The 27,471-nt window shown below is 34.0% G+C and overlaps 1 protein-coding gene and 1 non-coding gene across 11 annotated transcripts in view; one reads left to right on the top strand and one right to left on the bottom strand.

Moving 5' to 3' along the window:
• The window catches only part of LOC118184546 (polypeptide N-acetylgalactosaminyltransferase 13-like), a 558,492-nt gene that overhangs the window by 242,111 nt on the left and 288,910 nt on the right, over window positions 1–27,471 (bottom strand). The window lies entirely within an intron of this gene.
• On the top strand, window positions 5,978–6,049 carry TRNAP-GGG (transfer RNA proline (anticodon GGG)). The gene has a single exon. It is a non-coding gene; the product is annotated as a tRNA-Pro (tRNA).

Genomic DNA, 27,471 nt, shown 5'->3' with positions numbered 1-27,471 from the left:
AGTTTTCAGAAATTAACTATACTTCTGTGCTTGGAAATTCGTTTTTAGTTTTGTGCCTTTCGACAGTTTTTAGTTTGCTGTTCTCTTTCATACAGTGATGTAACTAATAATTAATTAATACTTAGAGAACAGCATAATTAGCTGTTCTCTTTCATACATTGTACGTTCTCTTCCACACAGTGACAATTTTTACTTCCTTGTACGGAGTAAAGGAAGTATTGTAATCGCGAAAAATTTCGGGTATCTTATTTAAACGAAAATATGCATTTTTGACCGCTCTCAAAATTGTATGAATGATATTTTTTGAATGACATCTGCACGTAAGGACAGAATAAAGGGCTATTTTTTCCAAAACGGATTTTAAAAGGGATTTAGATTTTTTTGTGACGTCTGTACGTACGTACAAACGCATGCATCTCGTACGTAAGTCTGTACGTACGTCTGTACGTACGTACAAACGTATGCATACTCAAAAAAGAGTAGCCATAGAACGTTGAAATCTTATATATGGGACTGTATACTTGCATATTTTTTGATAACTCATGTAATAGCTTCAAATTACCCATGCTTCACAGGGAAAGGAACAGAGTGGCCACCGATTTAACCAGACTTAAACCCCTACAATGTCTTTCTTTAGAGTGATTTAAAGGATGGAGTCTACAGGAAAAATCCTCGAACACTTAAGAATTTGAAGAAATAATCAGTGACGAATTCGCTACTTTACGGAAAATGACTGTTAATTTTTTTCTTCCAATTACTATATGTGATTACGGCTGATGGTGGACATTTCGAAAATATTCTAATGCAATTTTCATTTATTAGAAAACTTTATTTCTTTTTGATTTATGGGTTTAATATCCGAAACGTCATATGTCGGAAAATGTTTGAACTAAAATCAGGAACTGTGAGATAAACATTTATGGCCTGTCACATGGATTTACTGCAAGAATTGCTTTTTAACCCTAATCGTTTTCTTGTTATAAATTTTTGAAAACCGTTAGTTTATTTTAAGACACCCGGTATATACTGCTGCGTAAAAGGCTGTACAAGAAGCAGAGTTGCGGGAAATAAAGACATACCTACTAAATAGATTGCTCATCTAAATAAGGGAATCACGGTACGGGACAACATTATTAACATTATTCATTAATGAAACTGAAAAAAAAAATTTTTTGTCGTTTGAAAATATTTAATTTTAGCATAAAGTTAAACTTGATTTGGAAAAGCAGGTAGGAAATAATAGATTTTGGGCGTTTACACAAAGAGCATTATAAACTTTGAAGCTAAGAACAATGTTGTGACTATAGTTTCATTTCAGCGAATAAATGTAGGTAAAATGTACAGCACCTACTATATATTTGTTCGAAAATATCACAAATGTAATTACTTTAGTCAGGTAAACGCCCTGTTTTAATTTTACACAAAAACGTTTAGTTTCCTATTTTTTCTTACTCGAGACAACTATTCTTGATATATGTCACACAAGATCAAAACAATTTCAGAGAAATAAGAGAAAAAGTAAAGAAGTACCATTAACACAATTTCCTAGACAAAAACTAAAATGTGCTAGAAACTGTGCTAACTGTGGGTGTATAGAACTAAGAAGTACCTGCATACAACAACCTTTTAATGAAATAAAGTAATTTAGATGATGAGAAGTTTTTTTAAAAATAATCTATCTCTCTTTTTATTATATATCATTAATTTAGTTTTTTTTTTAGTCTATCACAATGTTCAGGCCAAATAATCTAAAAAATATACACACATTAGAATTACTCATTAAAAAGTTAATTGTTATGAAATATTTAATGAAATTAAATGCTTTAAACGTTAAAAAAACGTAATGCCAGCCATTGTCTATTAGTCAAAACTTAGACTGCAGAAACAGAATTTCAATTTTCAATTATTAGTAAAAAAAAAAAAAAAAAAACTCTAGCTTGAGTAGGAATATTTCCAGTTTTTGATTTATTATGACATGCTTTTGCCTAGTAAACAGCCAGTTCTCAATCTATCATCATTGCATATGGGGTAAGATCTTCACGTTTCAAATTATAATTGCAGTTATTTAAGAAAAGCAACAAATATGCTTTTAACCACTTGCGCTACGACTGAACTTCACGGTTGCGGTGCCGTGCGCTACAGTATAACAAGCGGTAAAGTGTCTCATTTACGCCGCTCCGCGTCTGCGAGTGTAATCCAGAGCTCGAGAACTCGAGAGCTGCAACTCGTTTGCGTTAATGGATGTATTTCTATCGCGTTGCCAGCAAACCTGATGTAGAGTTTTTATATTACTTGGAGTGGTTTTGTTTCTAAACCAAATTTATGTTTTGTATTGTAGTAATATCTCAGGTTTAGTGTATTTTATGATAATATTGTTCAGTTATCAAAGTTATTGGTTCTTAATTCATATGAAGAAATTTTAATTGGCAGTTTATTATTGTCTTAGTTTATCTTTATGCATTTTTTCTAAATTGAATGGTTCTTCTTGATATTGTGAATCTAATCGAAATTAATTGTGTATAATACAGTAATGGATGTATTATATTTTGTTTGTTTGTACTATAGTTTTTATTTAAATTAGTTGGACTCAGTTTTGAAAGTATTTCGTATTTTCAGTACAAATTATGAATGTATACTCGGTTTATTGTTCGAATGCTATAGGTACTACTTGTAACATGCTTTCTTTAGGGTTTATTAATGGCTATGTTACTTATGTACTTGTGTTCTTGAAGGCCTTGTATGCCACTGTAAACGTATTTTGCTTAGTGATAATAAATAGCTTCTGGAGGCAGAGGCTTTAATCCGTGTAAGGCAGACATCATGTCAGCTAAGTAATGGAGTCCCTGTTCTCTGGTTAGCAGTAAATATTTTTTTAAATTATTTTGGAACAAAATGATTATTATAGACATATAATGCAAAAATACAGTTTCAAAATGAAATGTAAACCAATGTAATTCAAAATTTTTTGTTGTTAAAAATGTACAGGAAATATAAACAATTGCAAAAATCTGTATTATTTTCTGGACAACCCGATAAAAAGCATTCTACTCTGAAGGGATATTATACAGATAAATTTCTTCAAAAGCATCGTTTTCTTTCCTCCAATGCCTACGAATGATGCGACAATAACTTACATTCAAATGCAGAATAGCTGTTTCTCAGAAAAAAAAAAAAAAAAAGAGACTTTCGCTGACAAGCGAACTCAAAAGTAAAACCTGAGCTGTACAACATATATGTCGTTTATTGAGAATTTGAATAATCTGAACTGTAATGGTTCAGTACGGTTCTAGACAAAACGCTTAAACTTGGCAAGCCGGCAACATTACATACTTTTCATCGTCTTAGATTATATAGTCGTTTCTTTCTTTCGTTAAAAATTTAATCAGCAGTAATAATTTCACTCTTTATATGGCAACGGCGGTGGAAGAATACGAGGAAATAAGTAAAAATATTTTTATTGGAATAGTGGTAATACCCGGAAAGAATGCTTGTCACACCCGAACAGAAAGAACATTGTTAATTGAGGAAGTTGGGAATTAAAAACTCCAAACAGCGCTAAGCCGAGAACAGATGTTCAGAACAAAAGGAAAGTAACAATACATATAAATGACATTTAATTACATACTGAATGCCCTGTGAGGAGTTCGCGATGAGGCTCAGGTGAAAACATTTCAGGTGTAACGTGCATTATGAAATGAATTGAAACACAAGCATTATAGAGTTTAGTCGAATATTCTTTCAACATTTGAGTTTTTTATATGTCACATGCTTTAGTTAAAAACTTTTAAACGAATGTTAAAATATTTATTTCGGGTAAAGTTTTGAATTCTACAGAGAATTTTTATCATAATCCTGTTATCTTTCAAACAGGATATACACGCCGTCTGCATCACACCAAAACTGCAAACTGTATTTTTTTCTGCTATTTTCAGTCACACGTCAATTTAGGTTTATTTTTTATCTTTAACATTATCTTAAAATATGTAAACACCATATGAGTTCCTTCTACGCCTATAACATTATACACATTTTTTGCTGCACTTCATTTAAACTTATTTCCTCGATTTTCATTAAAGATGCATTTCTCATTCAATGAGTTCAGTTCTCACTTTGAGTCAGGGCAAAAATACATTTAATTGAAAACATCTTCATTGAAAGCTGCAAAACATAAAAATTATAAAACACCAAATACAGTTAATAGCAATTTAAAAAAAATACGATTAAACTTACAATTTGTACGCAGAAGCAAGCAATTGGGCCAACGGACAAGAAAACAAAACTTTCCGTGCACAAAATTAAACATTAACATTTGGTCTCGTCGTGCAAAAAGACATCGAATTTGGTGCACCAACTGATTTAGTTCACTATTTTGCTAAGCGTTTCAATTCTATAGCTGCTTCGTTAGGCCTATCGCCGCTTAAACTTTCAAATTGAAGATAATTTTCAGACACTTGCGTGCAGATTAACTATAGGCATAAAAACCTTAATCGGAACATAAGAACAACAGAATTCAATCACTTTTAAAGCCAAAAATGTACCATTTTCCAACATATAAGAATAAAAAGATCGAGTTCACTGAGCCGGGCAGGTATATATATATACACACACACACATGTTTGTGCGGCCAATTGCAACGACAAAGGGAGGTGCATAACTACATGTTACAGCAGTCTCATATAAAAAATTTCAACATTCTACGACTAAGCATTTTTGAATTATGCGAGATATATACGTACGTACTTACGAACAGACGTCACGAAAATGTGAACGTTTGTACGTTAATACAGAGAAAAGCGTCTAAATGGATTCGAAAGCGGTGAAAATGGATATTTTCGTTAAAATATTAGACAGGAAATTCTTCGCTATTACAATACTTCATTTACTTCGTACAAGGAAGCAAAAACCTATATTCATGAACTAATGGCAGAAATCATAATTTGATAGTTCTCAAGACAATGCGTGTGCTAATCTTTTAAAAATACTTTTCACTAAACAATCATTTTGCAAATTCATTGCATTTGAAGACCAACAAAATGGTAAGATACTATGTATGATAAAGTGTATGGAATCGTAATGGACTGAGTGCACACAGCTTGATGAAATAATAATAGTTAGATAATACTTTGATAAAATTTATTTTCCCAAAAGGAACACTACAATTCCGGAGCTTTTCACAAAAGTTATCGTATAGCTCTTCTCAGTAGAACAGAATACAATCAGAAGTTAGCATTTCAGACTGCTAAGAACGTTAAACACAAAACACACAAAACACAAAACAACCTGAACCGCGTAAATACTTACAATGATCTCTCAATACCGTACAGATGAACTGTAAACTCAACTCTGAACTGAACTGAAAGCTGATGCTCTCTTCGGTATACTGCGAGGAAATTTGCTGTCCCTTCGATTTCTCCAATGCCAATGAGGAAGTATTACGGAGTGCCTGTGATAACACCACGCACCTCCACGTCAGAAGAATAAAAATGAGCAGAGTTGGTGAAAAACAGAAAAGAAGGGAAACGTGAATAAAAAGAAAGCCTGCATGGCTGTGAGGCAAAGGAGAGGAGAGTGGTAAGAAAATAAAGTGGGGAATTGACGAGAAAGATCAGAGTTAGTAAAAAAAAGAGTACAGAATCATTGGTAACGGCAGTAAACTTAACTGGGAAGAGCTAGATTGAGTGGGTGGAGACTTGAATCAGGCATCCAATCAGAATAAATCTTCAAATTCAGAGTAGGCTAACATACTTTGTACGGCTTGCATTCCTAAGATTAATTTTTGTACTTGTGATTTAACAGTTCTCATCTTCTGTACTATTAACAGGATGTTTTGTAAAAAATTGAAGATTATTTGTGTTCTTGAAAACATCAAGAATAGGGTCAATATTTTCATCTTGGGTAGAATTTTTCTTGAGAGCTTCCCTGTAGAAGAATACTTGGTAGTAAAGCTTATAAGGTATTTCTCCCACTTCCCTAGCGTGCCTTCGTGGTGTAACGGTAGCACGCTGGGCCGGGATTCCAGAGGTCCGTGGTTCGATTCCCGGCGAAGGCGTTTGCTAATTTTTCATCTTGCCTGCTTCCAAAAAATAACTTATGTCAGTACAAATGGCGCCCGAAGTAAAAAAAGAGTTGTGGATGATGATTCTCCGCACCCAGGATTTGGCGACTAGGTCCCCTAAAACCCTAGTCGTCCTTTAAAAAGGGTAGTATATAAGGTATTTCTCCCACTTCCCTAGCGTGCCTTCGTGGTGTAACGGTACCACGCTGGGTCGGTATTCCAGAGATCCGTAGTTCGATTTCCGGCGAAGGCGGTTCCGTATTTTTCATCTTTTCTGCTTCCAATTAACCCAATGACTCTACAAGTGGCGCCTGAACTAAAAGGGTTGTGAATGATGATTCCCCGCACCCAGGATTTGGCGACTAGGTCCCCTAAAACCCTAGTCGCCCTTTAAAAAGGGGAGTATATAATGTATTTCTCCCACTTTCCAAGCGTCCTACGTGGTGTAGTGGTTCTGCACATTGGGCCGGTATTCCAGAGGTCCATGGTTCGATTCCCGGCGAAGGCGGTTGCATATTTTTCATCTCTCCGGTCTCCAAAAAAACCTCATGTCTCTACAAGCTTACTGATGGAATGTCCTTTATGAGGGTGGAAAAGTTAACTTCAGTTTTTGCAGGTGCCGGATTTCTAAATTCCTGTTTCCTTTTCATGTCAGCAAGTCTTTTTTAAAATTCAGGGCATCCTGAGAATGAACCAACGTGGTTTCGTTCGCATGAAAAACACTTGGGTTGTTGACGTTCTTTAAGTTTACAAGTAGAGTTTGTGTGGCATTCTCCGCTTTTCCAGCACCTCTCATCATTAAAACATCTATGTTGGGTGTGCCCAAATCGCTGACATTTATAGCACTGGGGTTGGCGGTTAGCTTTAGGTTTGAAATGTTCAACAGAAAACTGCAGATGTTACTCACATTAAAAATTGCATTTCCTTCCTTAGAGCTATCAAGTTCTATGAAATACAGAGGCAATTTTTCCATTCCATTTGCCGTTTTCCTGGTAAATTGTTTCGTTTTACGTACCGGAAATTTCCTGATGGTAAGAATTCCAAAAATATGAGTTTCTTGAATTGCACTTGGTAAGTTTCGGGTAATTGCTTTAAGAGTTCGTTCATTTTCCATCTGGTATGAATAAAATTTGAGCTTCTTCGATTCCAGAAATTGAGCTAGCTGACGATATAATCTTCAACGGATTTCGGAAAGATGAAAATAGATCCCCTACGTCCCTGAGCTTCAAGTTCATTTTGCAATACGCACTTTCCAAGAAAAATCCAGTCTAAATTGCTATCAGAAAGAACAATTGGGGGAATTTTACTTGGTTGAGCAGTAAGATTAACATCAGTCGCTTCAGAGACGTCGTTATATGTAATAGGAGAAAACGTGTTACTTCGCGAGACTTCTTTAACTTCAGGTTCGTAAATGAGCTTCTTGGCCAGATTTTAGGTGATTTCCATGCATTATTATCGTCATTCTATCAGAAACAGTCCTAGCGGCTTTCTTTTTTTGTGCTCCAATAGCTCCTTTATAAAGATTTGGAAAAAATTTCTGTAGGTGTTCTGGCGTCATGCTTGAGAATTCCTTACTAAGTTTCTGCATTTTCCTTTCAACGTCTTCATTCACATTGGCTAGAGAGGAACTTGACCGTAAAGATTGGTTGTCAGCTTCCATTTCGTCAGAGTTAGACGTAAACCAATGGGTGGATGTCTTTCCAGATGCGTTACTAGACATCTACGCGGAGGAGAAACAAGCGAAAAAAGTGTCTTACAGAGCAAGTAAAATTTTCAACCGTCATGCAGCAAAGCTACCCTCAGAATAATTTTCGTTCGATTTCTCGACATTGCCGGACATATAAAGCTACATTATATGAATTCACTATTTGTAAACTAAGTTTCACATTAGACGCAAGTATTACAAACACAAATATTTCATGTACTGTTGTCCTTCAGAGTCTGTACATATAGACCGGATTCAGAACGTTCTAGGTAGACGTAACTCAAAACGTTCTAGTTAAACGTGATTCGGAACGTTCTTTGCATTTTATACAGAAGTGTTAACAGTACAATTATTTGACGTGGTATTGCTCGTTATAAACCTTTAATCTATAGACGACATTCAGAACGTCTGCTCAAACGTTAAGAGAACGTTCTGCTAGCACGTTATAGAAATTTTCAAAGAACGTTAACGTTCTAGTTACACGTAACTCAAAATGTTCTAGTTAAACGTGATTCGGAACGTTCTTTGCATTTTATACAGAAGTGTTAACAGTACAATTATTTGACGTGGTATTGCTCGTTATAAACCTTTAATCTATAGACGACATTCAGAACATCTGCTCAAACGTTAAGAGAACGTTCTGCTAGCACGTTATAGAAACTTTCAAAGAACGTTAACGTTCTAGTTACACGTAACTCAAAATGTTCTAATTAAACGTGATTCGGAACGTTCTTTGCATGTTATACAGAAGTGTTAACAGTACAAGTATTTGACATGGTATTGCTCGTTATAAACCTTTAATCTATAGACGACATTCAGAACGTCTGCTCAAACGTTAAGAGAACGTTCCGCTAGCACGTTATAGAAACTTTCAAAGAACGTTCTAGGAACGTTATATAAAATTATTACTAGTACCACATTTTGACGTTCTATTGTCCATTAATGAACTACATCTTACAGACGTAATTCAGAACGTTTTGCCTGAACGTTAAAGAAACGTTCTGCTAGAACGTTGAAGGAACGTTCTGTTAGAAGGTAACGGAGCTTCCATATAACGTTCAAGGTACGTTTTATAAAATTGTTAGTAACACCATTTTTTGACGTTCTACTACTCGTTATTGAACTGTAACATATTGACGTGATTCACCACGTTCTGCCTGAATGTTAAAGGAACGTTCTGTTAGAACGTTAGAAGAACATTCATAGAACGTTATAAAAAAGTGATAGTAGTACCACTTTTGACGTACTACTGTCCGTTATTGAACTGCAATACATAGACGTGGTTCAGAACGTTCAGGTAAAACGTGCCAAAAACGTTGTACTAGAACGTTAATGACACGTTGCATGAAAGTGATACAAACACAAGTATTTGACGTGTTATTGCCCGTCTTAGAACTGTAACATATAGACGGCAATTTGAACGTTCTGCTTGAACGTTCCCGACACGTTTGTGAATCACTTGCTCTGAACGTTCTTGTGCTGGTTGGGATAGGGCCGGATACGGTTGTAGTTCCATAGTCGTCAAACTAGTTACAGTTATACAAGAATAGGACCAAAATTCGCCAAAACCACCGCTAGCTTGGCCCTATCTCGTCAATTTAATGAGATACCCATTCACCTTAATGTTAAATGGGTGTCTCATCCATGTAACCTTATTTTTCGGCGGAACTTTGGATTCATGTTACATTACACAAGAAATATTACATTTAAATATAATTCCTCTAAAACTGCTACCATATATCAAAATTTGTAATATATATTCGTAGAAATATTGTAACAAAAATCTTAACTGAAGTCAACCGAAAACTTTCAAACAATATCAGTTTTAACCAATTCTTCTATTTAAAATACTATTTAATAGTATTTTTTCTTCTTCTATTTAAAATACTATTTAATAGTATTTTTTCTTCTTCTATTCAAAATACTATTTAATAGTATTTTTTATTCTATTTTCTTCTATTTAAAATACTATTTAAACAGAAGAAATTTTTCTTCTATTTAAAATACTATTTAATAGTATTTTAATATTTACTATTTAATACTATTTAATAGTATTTTAAATATTTTCTGATACTAACAAATTGATTTAAATGTTTTTCAACTGCTTATCGATACATAAGCATATATTATGTTTAAATAATATTTTAGCGTAAATAATATGCATGTTATCATATTCATGAGTTTTTTTCATTATCAAGGCTGAATTTACTTGTTATCTTTAGGTAAATTATAGTCTTTTCGTCTTTTATATGTGTTCATATAGAATTTCATAAGAGTATTGAATCTGTTGCGTTCGATTTCACATAAATAAAACAATATTTGAATTCAGCTTAAAATTTATTCGCCTCTTCCCCGATAAAATCAAAGAAAACATCATAGCCCTGAAAAATACAAGAAATGTAGAACATCCTCCACCACGATGTAGACTGACAGACTACAGCTGTTGTTGCTTAATAATAAATTGTTGCACAATTCACTTCGCAGATATTTTTGTCAAATCAGAAATTGCAAAGAGAATATATGACGGAACTGTTAATTTAAAAAGTGTGCGACTCACATCTGGACGATAAGGGGTTCTTCAAATTAAAGAATTCTATGTTTTGTCCAATATTTCAGAGCTCAAATGGAATTTTCGCAGTTTTTGTTTTACTTTGGTACTCAACGGAAGTGAGGGATGCCCCGTGATTAACTTAGATTAGGCTATTTAATTACGGCAAAGCATCGAGAGCTATCTGCCTAAGAGGAGGGGTGCCTTCGTGGACGACTTTCTAAGGGAAACTGGCTCGTATACACACTACACATGGGAAAAACCACGAAAACACCCATGCAGCCAGCCCGTTCGCGGGATTCGAACCTCGTACCGAACTACCAGTGTTCAGCGACTTTACCGCTCGGCCGCTAGGATGCCCCGTGGAAATCATTTTAAGGGAAACTGGCTCGCTTCCACGTTACACATGGAGAAAACCACGAAAACTTTAGCCAGCCTGTTTGCCGGGACTCGAAGCCTGGGTCGAACTACCAGTGTTCAGCGGCTTGGCCGCTGGTGGGCCTATTCTTAGTAGCAGAAAAGTACACAATACTAAGATAAGTAGAATGCAAAAAATATGAATTTTACTTAGAAAAGAATTACATTGATTTTTTTCACTATCAAAGGTAGGAAATTTAAAAAGTAACAGAATCAAAATTTCAGTTAATATGCGTGAAAAGTAAAATAGAGAGATACTTATCTCTACAATCGAACTGAACACATCCTCATCAGTTTTCCCAAACATCAATGTTATAATCGCTTAAAAATATTAACAGATATATTTTAGATAATATTTTGAGAAATGTTTGTACCCCCTATGATTTGAATGTAAGTTTTTCAGCAGCAAATCTACTAAAACTTACAATGTATTTATTATTACTTTTTTAAAGTTAAATCGTAGACGCGCAGTTGAAATATGCGTTGCCCCCAAAGTAAACTGACAGTAACCTACCTTAGAATAACAGTTACCTACTTGCTAAACATTTTATTTACAAATTGCTTCCCGGATTTCTGAAGTCATTCGCGACTTCAAATGAATTCTACGTTTAGTAAATTAATCATTAATCAGGCATCCTAACCATGCCATGGTTGCATACGGATGAGAAAGAACTCAAATCTAAACATTTACCGCGGTCATCAATCGCACACTGAAAATTAAATAGTACATCGTCTCTGGAATTCGATTAATTCCGCTATGCAAAGGGAATGCTCGATCGTGATTGGCCGATAGACTTTCCCTCGAGGGTATTGCGATGAATTTTAATTAAGAGTTTCCACGGGTGGCACTCAACTCCAAAACGGAAATATATACCAATGGCTGCAATGATCTAAAATCTCTCTAATAACAACACGTAAACTTTAATAAGCGCATTATAAATTGGAGCTTTCGATTTCCAAATTGCTCATATAAACAGTTTCTGTACCTAATAATGAGGGTCTCTTCACACGAGTTGAGGTGAGCATGAACTGGGCAAATATCCCAAATGGCAAACCTACGTAGGTTGGGAGAATGGGAGAAACAAGCAGCGTCTGCGCGAAAGGTATTCAGAATAATGAAATTATATCTCACAAAATGTTTGCACACGCACTTCCTAGTTTGCGTCATAACAAAGGGACTCTTTCGCATTTCACAGTTGCCACTCACGCATAAATTTACTAGCAACAGCGGTCGATTTTTAAACTTTCGATTTTATTTAATGGTTCGCACTCCTAATATTCTCCCAAAATAATTTCCCGATATAACTTGGTTATGTGGAATATTTTACTTTTGGTATTGGTGTTATTTCAATACTGTGTCACCTCTCTATAATTCGGTGTATCAAGCCGAACTGATTGCTATACAAAAAGCCTTGGAGTGGCTTGTAAGAAATCTAAATGAATCAAGTATAATTACAATACATTCTGATTGTATGTCAGTTCTTCAAGCACTCACTGACCCCGAGCAGCAAAATTTAAATATTCAAATTATTAAAAAAATGGTGATACAATTGGAGGTAATTGAATTTTAATTGGGTTAAAGCCCATATTGGTTGTTTGGGCAATGAGAGGGCGGATGTCTTAGCAAAGGAGGCAACAATGAGTAATATTGAAACTGTCGATGTACAAGCCTCCAAGAGAAGATGCATTATAACATTATGAAGTGTGACATTGTAGATAAATGGCGGACTCAATGGGTGTTGGTGTATTTAATTATGGCAAAGCACACGAGGGCTATCTGCCTAAAGGGAGGGATGCCTTTCGTGGAGGACTTTCTAAGGGAAACTGGCTCGTATACACGTTACACATGGGGAAACCACGAAAACGCCCATGCAGCCAGCCCGTTCGCGGGATTCGAACCTCAGACCGAACTACCAGTGTTCAGCGTCTTTACCGCTCGGCCGCTGGTGGGTCGGACTCAATGGGAGAACTCTGCTAAAAATAATATGTTCATGAAGATTTTTGTTCCTAAGGAAAATATGAATATTAACAATGACATTGACTTGAATCAGTTAATTACAGGTCATGGGAGATTTCCCTTTTACCTGAAAAGATTCCATGTTCAAGATATTGATTTATGTAAAGTATGCACAAAAGTAGGAGACAATGTCCACTTTATTACAGAATGTAAGTTAACAAGATGCATTATTGATGGAGCGAACATAGATTTTATGAAAAATGGTTTACTTAGGGCAAGAGGAATAGCGCATAAGATTATGAAGATTATTAACAACAATAAAGAAGCCATTGGCATTGTGTGATTCGTGTATTTGTATAGTTGTGTGGTGATTTTTGTACTGGCGTAGCCGGCATATGGTCCTAGGGCAAACTTTGTTTTGCAAGGTGGACCGGACTGCGCCCTAACACAACAAAACTGTGTCACCTCTCATGGCGACCACTTCTGAAAGTGAACACAGCCTTCATGCTATCAGGCTAAAACGGTGAAGATAGCTTCACGGCAAAACACTAAAGTACAGCTTTCGACTCGGTCGATAATTCTCGAGTTTATCTCTGAACTCAAAGCACTTCTAAACTCAATATACTCTCGATTCTCTTGACGATAACGTACAGGCAGGGTATTTATAGCTTTTGACCTGCCTCCGAAAATATTCTCGGGAAATCCGGTAATTATTCGTTCTAGAATGTTGTCGCTCCGTCTATGGCATATCGCCAAATGGGCAATTTCGCGCAAATCTGGCAACCCTACCTTTCTTTGCCATTTTCTGGCAACCCTAACTTCAAACTAAATCATTTACAGTCACTCATTGTCACAAACACGTCTTTCAAAGAACATCACAACGAAGAAACAGGTGGGACATTTACAGACATGAAATAATGGAATACTTTGAAGATGATAGCAGTCACTAAAGAAGTTCAAACTAAATCATTTACAGTCACTCATAGTCACGAAACCGTCTTTCAAAGAACATCACAACGAAGAAACTGATGGAACATTTACAGATATGAAAGAATGGAATATCTTGAAGATGATGGCAGTCACTAAAGAAGTTCAAAGTAAATCATTTACGGCCACTCATAGTATTCTACACGTCTTTCAAAGAACATCCAAACAAAGAAACTGGTGGGACATTTACAGACATGAAATAATGGAATACTTTGAAGATGATAGCAGTCACTAAAGAAGTTCAAACTAAATCATTTACAGTCACTCATAGTCACGAAACCGTCTTTCAAAGAACATCACAACGAAGAAACTGATGGAACATTTACAGATATGAAAGAATGGAATATCTTGAAGATGATGGCAGTCACTAAAGAAGTTCAAAGTAAATCATTTACGGCCACTCATAGTATTCTACACGTCTTTCAAAGAACATCCAAACAAAGAAACTGGTGGGACATTTACAGATATGAAAGAATGGAATATCTTGAAGATGATGGCAGTCACTAAAGAAGTTCAAACTGAATCATTTGCAGTGACTCATAGTAACAAACACGTCTTTCACAGAAAATCACAACGAAGAAACTAGTGGGATATTTACAGATATGAAAGAATGGAATATCTTGAAGATGATGGCAGTCACTAAGAAGTTCAAAGTACATCATTTACCGCCACTCATAGTCTTCTACACGTCTTTCAAAGAACATCCAAAGAAACTGGTAGGACATTTACAGACATGAAAGAATGGAATATCTTGAAGATGATGGCAGTCACTAAAGAAGTTCAAACTAAATCATTTACAGTCACTCATAGTCACAAACACGTCTTTCAAAGAACATCACAACGAAGAAACTGATGGGAAATTTACAGACATGAAAGAATGGAATACCTTGAAAGATGATCGCAGTCACTAAAGAACTTCAAAGTAAATCATTTACTGCCATTCATTAGTCTTCCAGAAGACTTAAAAAGAACATCAGAACAATAAAAGAACTGGTAGACCATGTGTAGAAAGAATGGAATACCTCGAAGATTATGACAGTCACTAAAGAACTTCCAACTGAGTTTTAAAGAACATTATAAATGAGTTAAATTGATAAGGTATGTATAAGTGTGCAAGAGGACAATACTTAGCAAGATAATTGCACCAATAAAACGAAATACTATTATTTGAAAGAAACACAATAAAATAAAACTTCCACCTCGAAGTGATAAATCAAATTCGATAAAAATGTTCATACATTGCACAATGCATTTAGTTGTGCTGATTTTATTCATAAGTCCTCAGTAAAAGTTATGCCTTTCGTTTGCCAATTAAAGATTAATACAATATATACTTTACTTAAGTGAAATTAAATATTACATATATCAAGATTTTACTATTTGTATAGACACCACAAGATGAAATCATTGAACAATTACACTTCATCTCGGATGGTTAAAAATTGCTTTGTAAATATACACACAGTAATTAAGCAAATAGTTCTTTGTATTTAATTTAGATAACTTCCAAAACTCATACATAATTTTTTTTTTTAAAATTCGTGTTCATTTCAGAAGGCTCGTCGCTGAAATTCAAAGCTCTGTGGATTCACTATTGATTGCTTTATGGAAATTTCTACTTATCTGAAGAACGCTCTAGCCAACCAAGAGTTAATTAACGCTGCTTGCTCCACTAATTAAATACAAATAGCTACGCAGTGCTTTCCCCATGCAACAACCATTTTCGTATTTGTTAAAGGAAGTAATTTACTTGTGAATGAGTATGAGAAACATAAAATTGCACTACAATAATATACATTATATCGTTGAACGAGAAACATAGCATAAATGTTGTTGTATTTACCCAGCGAAATATAAACGGAAAATATATATTATTTGTACATTGCACCTTTAATGGCAGATTAAAGAAGGGGAACACATATTGCAAGGCAAACAATGTTTGACATTTAAAATGAAAGATTGCAAAGTGAAAAAGAAATTAATATTTATGTAACAATATTCTAGCTTTATAAAGTAATTTAATAATAAATTTCAAAACCAGTTTTTATCAAAAAAATATATGTAGACATGACTTCCTTGTACGGCCTGTGAAATTATACATATTTTTTGCTGCACTTTAATTAAACTTATTTTCTTGAAGTATCCTAACTCAATTAACCGATCCCTCGAGGACAAGTTGGAAACGACACCAAAAATTGCAAATTTTGAAATTAAATAGCCTGGTCAATTTTTCGATTGAGGGTGTCAAAACTTCTTCGAATTTTACTTAAGAATGATGGGTAAGGGGAATGGGTGTGTACACCCATTCCCCTTACCCTTCATTCTTAAGTAAAATTCATATATATACGTATTAAAATATAAAACATACATTCTTATATATACGCATAAAATATAAAAATATAAAAAATATGTAAAAGATAAATTATAATTTAAATTAGCAACGTAAATTAATTTCCAATCTGTATTCTAAAAATACTAATCTCTATTTATATAGAGATATATTATAGAGATCTTTATTTAGAGATTTCTACAAATAATAAAGTATAATCTGAGCCTTATACAGCTAAAAACTGAAAACCTATTTGAAACAAAAATTGAAAAAAATGCAAACTAGCAGAATTCCTAAGACGACCTTCTTATCGTAAACTAACAGAATTATTAGGACGATCAAGTGCGTTTCCTTGTAAAAAAAATAGAATACGAAGTTGCTCTGGAGAAGTAAAATTTTGTAGTTTTTGGAAAAAGTATGCGATAAGGTTAAAAATGTCCAATAGCAGAGAACTAAGTATCTTAACTAAGTTTTTTTTTTATTATTACGGCTAATCTACGGTTGATCATTTTTGAGTTATACAAAATACATACATAGATACGTACGTACAGACGTCACGATAAACATCCCTTTTGAATCCACTACACATTTTACAGCCAGTTTTGGCAAAAAGTGCATTTTATTCTGTGCGTACGTACATGCGTCAGGCAAAACAATTGTCCAAATGAATTCGAGAACGGTTAAAATGGATATCTACTTTAAAATATGATACCAGAAAATTTTCGCAATTCCCATCCTAATTTCTTTACTTCGTACAAGGTACTAAAAAAGCAGCAACAATAAAAACAGCAAGTACAAAAATGAATACATCAGAAATAAGTACAATACTGTTATACTAATGTACACGTACATATGTAAATCAAAATCCTTAATTACTAATGGACATATGATATACATAATGCTGGTATTTTTGGAAGCACACCTAAATATAGCTCTTGGAGGACTATTTTAGATTGTAAGACATAATGCGACTGCAGGCAAATCGAAATTAAGTCGTTTCGAAGCAGAGAATTCTATTTGGGGTGACAGCGGAGGATGGAGTGAGCTAGGGCACATAGTCGTGAGCTTAGATCAAAGCATAGTACTGTAGATTGTGAAATAAATACCAACTCGGGAAAAATGGAAGGTGAACAGAAGAAACACGTACAATACAAACAGAACACAATATCTGCAAATAAACGAAATATATGCATTTTGTATATGGATTGGATTATTGTAATTTGGCACAAAACCTGTCAAGGTTATCTGCGCCAGACAAATGGTAACAATGCAATTAGTCATTTGTAAAAACTTCCAACTTAAGTAAAAAGAGACAGATTACAATCCATGATACAAGCTGATATCTTTTAAAAAACAGGTTAAAGTCTATTATAAAAGCCAATATCTTTTAAAAACAGAAACAAATTACGATGATGTGTTTTTCCAATTAAATTTCCTAAGTCCAGTTCTGAACAATTAAAATGTTTTTGGCGAAAATAATTAAAACTCTGGCATTCCACCAAGATATGATGGACTGACAGATCTGCATTGCAGTTCGGGCAGCTGGGATTCTCTTCTCCCTTCAGAAGATACTCATGGGTCAGGCGACAATGGCCGATTCTCAGTCGAGTCAAGAGGACATCTTCCTTTCTATTAGCCATACATGGCCAGTATCATTTTGTATATGGATTTATAAGTATATAAAGATGACGGAGAAAATATGCTAATTCACAAAATGACGATCCCGAAGGTTGTGGGTAAGGACGTATGAAAATGTCTTCTGTGATTTCATAATTAGAATATATGACATTATAAGGTATTTCTCCCGCCTTCTCAGCGAGTCGCCTCCGTGGTGTAATGAACAGCATACTGAGTGCGTAAAGGTCCATGGTTCTATTCCCGGCGAAAGCGTTGCTAATTTTTCCTCTTTCCTGCTCCCAAAAAATACCTAATGTCTCTACAGTGGCGCCCGAACTAGAAGTGCGTTGGATGATGATTCTCCTCACCCAGGACTTGGCGACTGGGTCAACTAAAAAACAGCCTCCGTGGTGTAGTGGTCAGCACTCTCAACGCGTAATTGAGAGGTCCGCGGTTCGATTCCCGGCGAAGGCGTTGCATATTTTTCATCTTGCCTGTGTCCAACGATTGTATATTTTACAAAATTATTTTTATTACAACTATATATTTAGAGCTGTCGTTATAATACATTTTACAATAAAATTTAATTTTTGATTCTGGATAACTTTGAAGTTAGCTTAAATGAACATTCCTTTTAAACAGTCAGATTACAAGTTGGGAAATCTTATTAAATTTGTAGAAGAAGTAGAGCATAACTAAATGCTACAGATTTTCGAAGCAAGAGGCAATCAAAATTGACAAGTGCACACAAGCAGTACATATTATATAAGGTTAGAACTAGAAAAATATCAATAACAACTTAAAGTTGTCAAATACAGGACCGGGTTTGGATTTGACGAGATCCTAAGCTATTTGAGATATGGGGCCCTTTGTAAGGGATATGAGTGAAATTTTATATATGGGATATGGTACAATTTTTGGGGGGTTGCCCCAAGAAAGAGGGAAACCCAAGCTTGTGCATCTTATACGTAAATCCAGCACTGGTCAAATCCAAAACTTGCAAAAAACAATTTCGTATAGCATATGTCATTAAGTATCACAAAGGACCTACGACAAACATTTGATTTATGATTCCTTACAGCTTTTCTCGCAGTTATAGTTTGCACCAGTTTAAATTTTAGGAAATCTATGAAGTCGGAATCAAAAAAGGTATTATCCTAAAATGATAAGCGAAAGATATACTTAGTGTTCTACTTTAGTTGCAGTTTAAAGTGAGAAAGCAAAGTACAGGATCTGCATATTTATTTATTCTAGCTTCAAACCTTAAATACAGGACATAGAGTAATAAATTTTTCAATAGCTACACCATCTGAACGTATTTTACAACGAAAATTTAAATGTATTCATGGAACACTTCAGAAAAATGCTCCAAGCGTTAAAAAAAACGTAATCTTCAAGAGTTACTGAAGGTGGACGAAAACAGACAGCAACTTTGCATTCTTTTGACAGTTGGTAAAATGAGCTGGAAATAGGACCATCCATTCCACAAAGAGAAATATTCACATTTCCGTACACAGTGCGGTTCAAGGCAGATTGAATTATAGGATTATTGTTTTTCGTTATCGGAGAAGCACAAAAATCGATTCGTATCGATTGCCGTTAGCTTTCTCTGCATCGATGACGCAGGTGCGACCGCGACTGTAACGGATTCTTTCAGAGATCTGGAAAGCATCTTATTAGAATCTCCTTCGGAACATACCAAAGAAAAAAATAACATCCAGATTGGGGTGCTCGACAAACTTGACGAATGTTCCAAGAAGTATTTGGCAGCCAACGAAAACAGGAGAAAGCAAAACATTTCTCGAAGACCGTATCGATTAATCGTAAAGCGGAGACAAGTCTTCTTTCGTATTGGTGACAGAACTATCACCAATACCTGGCAGATCGAATAATAGATATTCGATATTTGATGTTGTCTTAAAACAGAATCCAGCATGCCCGTGAGATTGAAGGTAAGCACTGATTTAATTATTCTTCACGGGAATTAACGTATATCGTTAGTGATCGAATAAATTAAGACACATTGCTTCTCAAGAAGGAGGCCCTTAATGTATCTCATGATCATCTTTTAAAAGTAGTACTGTAAAAACGTCGAAAGACTTCATCTTCTCGGCTTTTAAAATGAGACTTAAACAGAATATAAATAGCTAATGACATTAATACATTGTGTCATTCGTACGGAATGCTAATGCATGCACAGCTACACGGTTATACTAAATTCGAGGGTGCATAAGTATGCATGCAGAGTGACATTATTTGGTACTTGCAGAGTGCAAAGATATATATTATATTATTATATAAAATTTCAAAACATAATATCGTTGCTACAAAATAAAAACAAAACTTTGATGACGTTATTCCGTCTACGTCACTTCCGGTTGTCACGTGATCCAAGGCGCCATATCAGTGATAAAAGACGGCAGAGACCACGCTCCTTTTCCTTTGACGTCACTTCCGTCACCCGGTTACCCCGGCTTACTACTGATATTTCTCCATTTCTTAGACATTATGTGTCTGAATGCATTCATATTATATAAAAAAATAATGGAACATTATCGAAACAGAATATAATTGACTAAATGTCTTACCTAAAACTAACTGGAATATGTTAATAATTAATTAGAGCTAATTAAGTTACCCTATGTAAGACTACATCTTATTATCCCTTGATAATATCTAGTTGAAAACTATACCAATCTTACACGTATAAACCTAAGGTTTATAAATAAAATAGGATAATTTTCTTTAATTTTTATGTTCAAAATAAAATATGGTTTAATTTTACCGCAGTGTACGTTATTTAGATTATTTAATTATTTTTTTTCGTAAAAAAAATTCAACATGCTTAACTCATATACATAAACGTAAGTAAAACAGGCATATACATACGGTGCAAAACATAATAATAATAATAATAATAATAATAATAAACACTGAAAGTTTTCAGATTTATATTACGTCCAAAAGTGCTTTTTTCTAACGTTTTGTGTGTTAACTTTATTTATTGAATATCATGTTCTTCATTTAAACCATAAAATTCAATTCAACAGTAATATCGCAAAATAATTTAAAAAAAGCATATCATTAGAATTTTCGATACACAGTCTCGCGCATTGGAGATAAAAATGTTTTTTATTTCCGTACAATTTTGCCATTGCTCGCTTTGAAATCGTTGAGTTTCTTAATAAAAATTCGTTAAAGTTTTACAAAATATTAAATGGATATTAAAACAAGTTCCAAATTTGGGCTTCCAGATGCCCATATTAGGGTGGTGGATTAGGTTATTCAAAATTGGATGGCTCTAGTACCGTCGTTTTATTACACCGAGAGAAAAATATATGCATTTATGGAGATTTTTCATTATTTAATTTCTTTAAAATGTAATACAGGGCTTTAATATTTGATGGCAACAATTTGATAAGCTATACAGCCTTTTAAAGTTTTCAACTCAAAATGCCAAAACGAAATTAATAGCCGTTCTAGGCTGACTCCATTTGGGTTAATAATATTACATAGAAATTTTGAAGGCTATATTTTAAGATTGTCTGATTTTAAGATGTAAAGATTTAATAAGTATAGGAAGTTCCTACAAAATCCATTTTTCGATCTATGACTAAAATTCCGCCAAACTGCCACGTTTTCTAAAAATCGCACGAGTAGTTTTTAAAAAATTAGCTCGAAAAATTTTAGTTCCTCAAAGTTAAATGAATTTGATATATATTTATTAATCTCTCTCTCTCTCTCTCTCTCTCTCTCTCTTTTTTTTTTTTTTTTAATCAAACTTACTGGTTTTCTTCTTCGAGAATTCGAAATCTAGGTTTATTCCAAATAAAATTCGCCCATTTTTTATGATTTATTTTTAAAATTTGTATTTTTAAATAATTTTTATAAATTTTTTAAAACAGTTTTGTATTATAACCTATAAAATGTTTAATATCTTCTTAAAGTAGATGTATTTCTAGGCAAACCTGCAAAAATTACAGATCTTTATTCAAAATTTTCTAAGATATACTTAAATTTACATACTGAAGCGTTCTGAAATTTGGAGTCTCGGTTTTGAGCGATAATAATAACGCCAAATGTGCTTTACGTACCTTGTTAAAATCGTTTGAAAGTATGAACGACGACTTTTCCCCCGCTCGTCTGCAATGGGAAAAAAAAAAAAAGAAAAAAAAAAAAAAAGAAAAAAAAAAAAGTTGCTATAAATTAAGAAGTTCGCCAAGTGAATTATTCTTGGCGCAACTGAAAAAAATGCGCCAAGATAAATTCTTGAATTTTTTCGTAAAATTCTCGCCAAATTAAAAGAAAATCTAATATTTAGACATATTTGAGTCGCAGAATTCAGAAAATTTAGTCCATATTTTTATTAATTTCGTGACAGAAGAGAAAGAGAAGGAATCCAAAGCATTTATAGATTTTTTCCAAGTACAAAAACCTTTTCCATAGTTCCATTAAGAAATATAATTTTGACAAAATGCATGTCACTTCCTGCAAGTGTACCTGTCGTCTGGAAATGCGGCACAATTACTTTATTTGATTTTTCCCGCTAGAACGGATTAGTTGTCTTCTCTGTTTCTGGAATGCGATAATGAGCTCTCGGTAGAATGATGAGGTTTCTCCGCATGCCAAGAGAATTCTTCTCATTCCAAAAAGGGAGAACAATGATTTCACTCTATCAACGTCTATATAAATTTCTTAACGACATTATATGGGATAAAAAACCCCTTTGATCGCGAAATTACTTTTCACATATTAAAGGCAAAGAGCTGAACTCTTAAATTATCTTGTATTTGAAATTAGATCTGTGTTACTTATTTTGTTCTAAGCAATATGCGTTTTTAGGACAATACTACGTAATACAAAAATAAGTTATTTTTGAAACACTTTCACAAATTCACTGTATAAGGACAGTGTGACAAAGAAAAAGAGTTTAAAAGAAAATGTTTGTTTGGAATGGCGTTATGATTGACAGATCAACACCGAAATCATCTTAAATATGTGCCAGTTTTTTACCTCCCACCAAATTATTTGTATAGGTGTGGTGGTGGTGTATTTAATTATGGCAAAACACACTAGGGCTATTTGCCTAAGGGCAGGGATGCCTTTCGTGGAGGACTTTCTAAGGGAAACTGGCTCGTATACACGTTACACATGGGGAAAACCCATAGAGCTGTAATGTACTAGAGAGAGAAACGGCAACCCTGAAGGGGAACAGGAATGCGAACCACGTGACATTTGGAACATTTCCCAGATCGTATTTCCCGCGGATCTTCCTTCCCATTACAGTTCTATGGAGAATTTGTGAGAAGCAAATGTTTTGCGTGTACGCGCATTGTTTCGGACTTCAAAAATGGTACTTTCGTGCTCCGCATATGGATGTAATTCCAGATACGTGAAAGGTGGAGGAGTAACATTTCACAGCTGAGCTTTTTCTAATGTTTTAAAACGTAATTATATAAAATGTAGAGGTTTTTTTATCCACTCTACTTGCCGTTTTCTAACAAAAAATAGATTTTCTAATTTTATATAATATATGCATACTTGAAATAACATTTAAATAAAAGTATCCATATATATATGTATGTTTCTAATAACTGTGTTCCGAAAAAAATGTTAAAATTTTAGTAATACAATATAATTTTAATTAGTCTAGTATTCTGCTTTGGCGACATTTTTCATACGCCAACAGACTGCTTTGAATGCGTTTGTTTATATATTGTTTGTATGCGTTTGCTTATGCGGACATGTGCGAAGTAGTAATGTATGTATTTAATACTTGGTAATGTTGATGTAACACTGTGTAAGAACTGCATAAAATTATGTTTTTTTGGGGGCACATGAATGACTTTATTTTATCCCCTTTTCTTGCATCCAAATATAACAAATATGTTTACTTTCAATCACGTATTTTCTTTCTTATATCATGTTTCTGGCATTTATTCCAATATTAAGAATTTGTTAAGTATTAAGAAAATAGAAATTATATAGCAGTTAAATTTCAAAACTTTAATAGTTTTAAGTTTCTTTTTAAAAATAATGAACATTATTTAAATTTTACCTTCTAAAATTATTTAAAATAAGTGCGACTACATTGTGCAACGTGCATAATATATATATATATATATATATATATATATATATTTGCTAGTAAAAGGAAGTCTTAATTTACCACTTTTCAGTTTCATAATTTCATTATTTACCACTCTCTCTTCCTTTTAACTTATATCTGCTATATTGACATTCATTTTTAGTTCAATTAATCTAATATCTTTCTCACTTTGATTCGCCTACTCCGTAGTTCTCTGTAATACACCGTATTAACATTAAATTTCCTTTTCGTATTAATATTAAATAAATTAATTAATTATTTCCTTTTTGTACTATTTTCTGTTTTCACTCATTTTTCTTATGTTATCTATATTTTTTTTTTATTCTGTCCTAAGTACTAAAAAACCTTCTTTTTTATTTATTTATTTTACTTATTTATTTTTTAGTTTGTTATTAGTTTATTATTTATTATTTAGTTTATTATTTAGTTATTAGTTTATTATTTAGTTTGTTCTCTCCAGTTTTTTTTATTTTATTTTAAATTTTGTAGACGCCGAGGAACATATTACAAAATATTATTCTACAGCATGAAAATTATTTAAATTTTAAAATAAAGTGTCCAATTTTAGGGAAATTAATAATTTTGGCTGGTGTTTATCGATCTAACCTCTTCTGCAAATTCAACAGCAGCTTCTGCGAAATGACATCTTTCCAAGTTCGCATTTCGAACTAAGAGAAAAGAGAGGAAAAAATCGCCAGCCATGGTGATAGTACGCCAAAGTCTGGGTTCAGTTCTATTTCATGGCCAAACTCCTGCAGCTCATTCCTGTGCCGCTTTTTCACCCGGTTTTGAATGGCGATACTCCGTCTAGTATATAACAGGTCTATGGGAAAACCACGAAAACGCCCATGCAGCCAGCCCGTTCGCGGGATTCGAACCTCGGACCGAACTATCAGTGTTCAGCGACTTTACCGCTCGGCCGCTGGTGGGCGCTATTTGTACAGGTAAGGAAATTAATGCTTTCGTTCCAAAAATTCGATAGTGAGTTTTCAGGGAGTAAGTACAAATTACAGTTCCCCCCCCCCAACACGTTTTTTACAATTTTTGCAATGATATCTGTTTGTATGCCTGTGTGTGAAGATTTTTTTCGTCCAAGGTAACTCTTATATCAAACTTCCAAAAATTTCTGGTTTTCGTATTTCAGCTTTCTGCATTCTTGTAAAGAGTTGATTATGTTTTGAGTAAAATTGGACAACCGGAAGTGGTACTTTACTTGAAACCATAACAGTTTTTAACGGACAGTCGGAAGTGGTAATTTTCTTCACGCCTATAATAAATTTTAAATGAAAAGCTACATTGAAATATAATGCAAAGCTTTTCAGCTTTAATATTTAACACTTTTATATCAACGGGAACAACATAATAGATCTCGGCTACAATTGATAAACCGAAAGTGATACTTTATTTGAAGTTTTGAAATTTTCGTGAAAAACATGCTGCGTTACAATCCAAAACTTAGTGATCATTCTTGAAGTATTTCACAGTAATAACGAGCCTTTTTTACTGATGTTTAAATGTCACGGGAATATAAGTGTATGAATTTAGATTTGTTAATAAATTATGGTATTCGTTTCAAAGTATTTATTTTAAATATACAGTTAATTTTCTTTAATTAAAATCCAGTTCAATTAGATTTTATTTAACTGCTTAGTAAAATAAATCTTTTAATAAAAAGGAAGCAAACATTTGATCATTTTGATGCTAATTTAGAAAATCAGTTTTTACACATAAACAATTATACCTAATGACCAATCATACTTTTGTATTGCACGCCAACAGCAAATTAAGATTTTGCTTTCGAACAATCAAGCTGAAGTAAGGCTTTACTTGAAGCTCTTTGCTATTTAAAACGTGGAATTGGCAGGAGGTCATGCGCTTGCCACATCAGATTTTTTTTCTGTTAGATTTCGTATTTTTAATGTAGAAAATACTGATTACACAAGCGAATCGATGGACACTGACGCGCAGTTTAAAACCTACATTCAGTACGAAAACTTAGGTTAGAAAATAATGGCTTTTAACATAGGATCATGAGTGTGTGTGAGGACAGGGGTGGGCAGTAAGTCGATCGTGATCGACCCGTGGACCACCAAGACATTTGGGTAGGTAGGTAGGTAGGTGATGGAAGACGGGGACGCCTGGTGGCTACCAGAGATAAACAGGGACGGGGTGACTGCCTTTACTAGGATCTAAGATGCGCATAATAAATGAAACAAATTTATGAAACATCGACGCCAGCTAGACTGTAGAATCGGCTTTTCACAATCGATGCGACTACGTTTACTTAATCAAATGACTCAATGAATGTGTAGACGACACATGTACCTTCACTGGAAGCGCACGATAACTGAAAATATAAATTACATATTCTCTTTATCTCCCGAGGAAAACGAAGTACTTTTCTCTTTTAGAATTACAAAAGTTTAAAAGCACGTAGTTCAGAATCTAAGAATAACCTTTGGAATTTAATGGACGAAGTAAAGCATCCTAATTTTAACAAAAGCTGCATTTCATTTAACATTGTTCTTTGGCTCTACCCTGCCTCTGTAAATCTGCATTTTCAACGATGAATGTAATTAAGAGTGTGGAGTCATTAGGTTATTTCGAAGCACGAGAGAAGAAAAATAAGCAATGCACTCGCCGGGACTCGAACCACGGACCTCTCGAAGACGCGTCGAGCGTGCTGACCACTACACCACGAAAGAACGCTAAGAAGACGAGAGAAATACCTTATAAGACAACATTCCCGTCTCACATACGACCACTTAGAATCCAGTGCAAGTTTACCAGTTAGTAATTATATACCGAGATATTCAAGATTGGCGGAGAGTATGCGGATTAAGCTTTCTACTATCTTTAACTACAAGAACTAACTATAGATGGAAATGATTTATTTTTTAATGTATTTTGAATTTGACAAAGAAAATTTTTTATTTTGACATTAAAATTTTAAAGAAATGCATCATTTGAAATTGTATTATATTTGTGGCTATTATTATTATGTTTGTATCTTGCGATTTTATTTAAACACAGTTTTATAAGTGTAAGCTCTTTTAAGGTGGGATTAGGTAGGTAAGCACATATTCCTTATTTACTAATACAGAGGCTGTTCGCACATTTTTTTAGACGATTTTGGTAAGCGGTAATAAAAACTAGTTTGCTGCAAAAGAAGTAATTGCAATTGTACTATGTTTTTAAAAGTCAAAATGATCGTCTATGGCTTGAAGGTTTTGTTTTTATTCAAAATGGCGAATTTAACAAAGCAGTGGTTCGAAAGCTACATTTACGCTCCTTCCGAAGAGAAATATGCATACTCCGTTATCCAAAATCGATGTGAGAGTCATGATTTTGTGTTATCTAAAGCGTCGATAGGTAATATCATCAACAAGAAAGGAAACCAACGTCAAATTGGAGCCTCAAGTGGGACAAAAATTTCAAACGAGTATCCAAGGAAAAAACGGACATCTTCGACTATTGCAAAGGTACGTTGTTTAATGTTAAAAGAAAATCCCCCTAGTCAAAGGACAGTTGCAAAATCATTAAAATGCTCGGTGTCCACTGTAAACAAAATGATAAACGTTGATTTAAATCTTAAGAAAGCGAAAAAACGCAATGTGCATCGTCTTCTTCCAAAGCATATCGCTCAACGCAGGACACGCTGCAGAATTCTATATGAGAAACACTTATCCAAAGAAAAATGGAAAACAATTGTCCAAATAGATGAAGCATGGGTGTATTTAAATGATT

This window comes from Stegodyphus dumicola, chromosome 1 (assembly GCF_044657685.1).
Source record: "Stegodyphus dumicola isolate Sdum_Otavi_A_Nest chromosome 1, ASM4465768v1".
NCBI classification, from domain to species: domain Eukaryota; kingdom Metazoa; phylum Arthropoda; class Arachnida; order Araneae; family Eresidae; genus Stegodyphus; species Stegodyphus dumicola.
The sequence above is the reverse complement of the archived record's forward strand: the minus strand, read 5'-3'. Positions and strand labels throughout refer to the sequence as shown.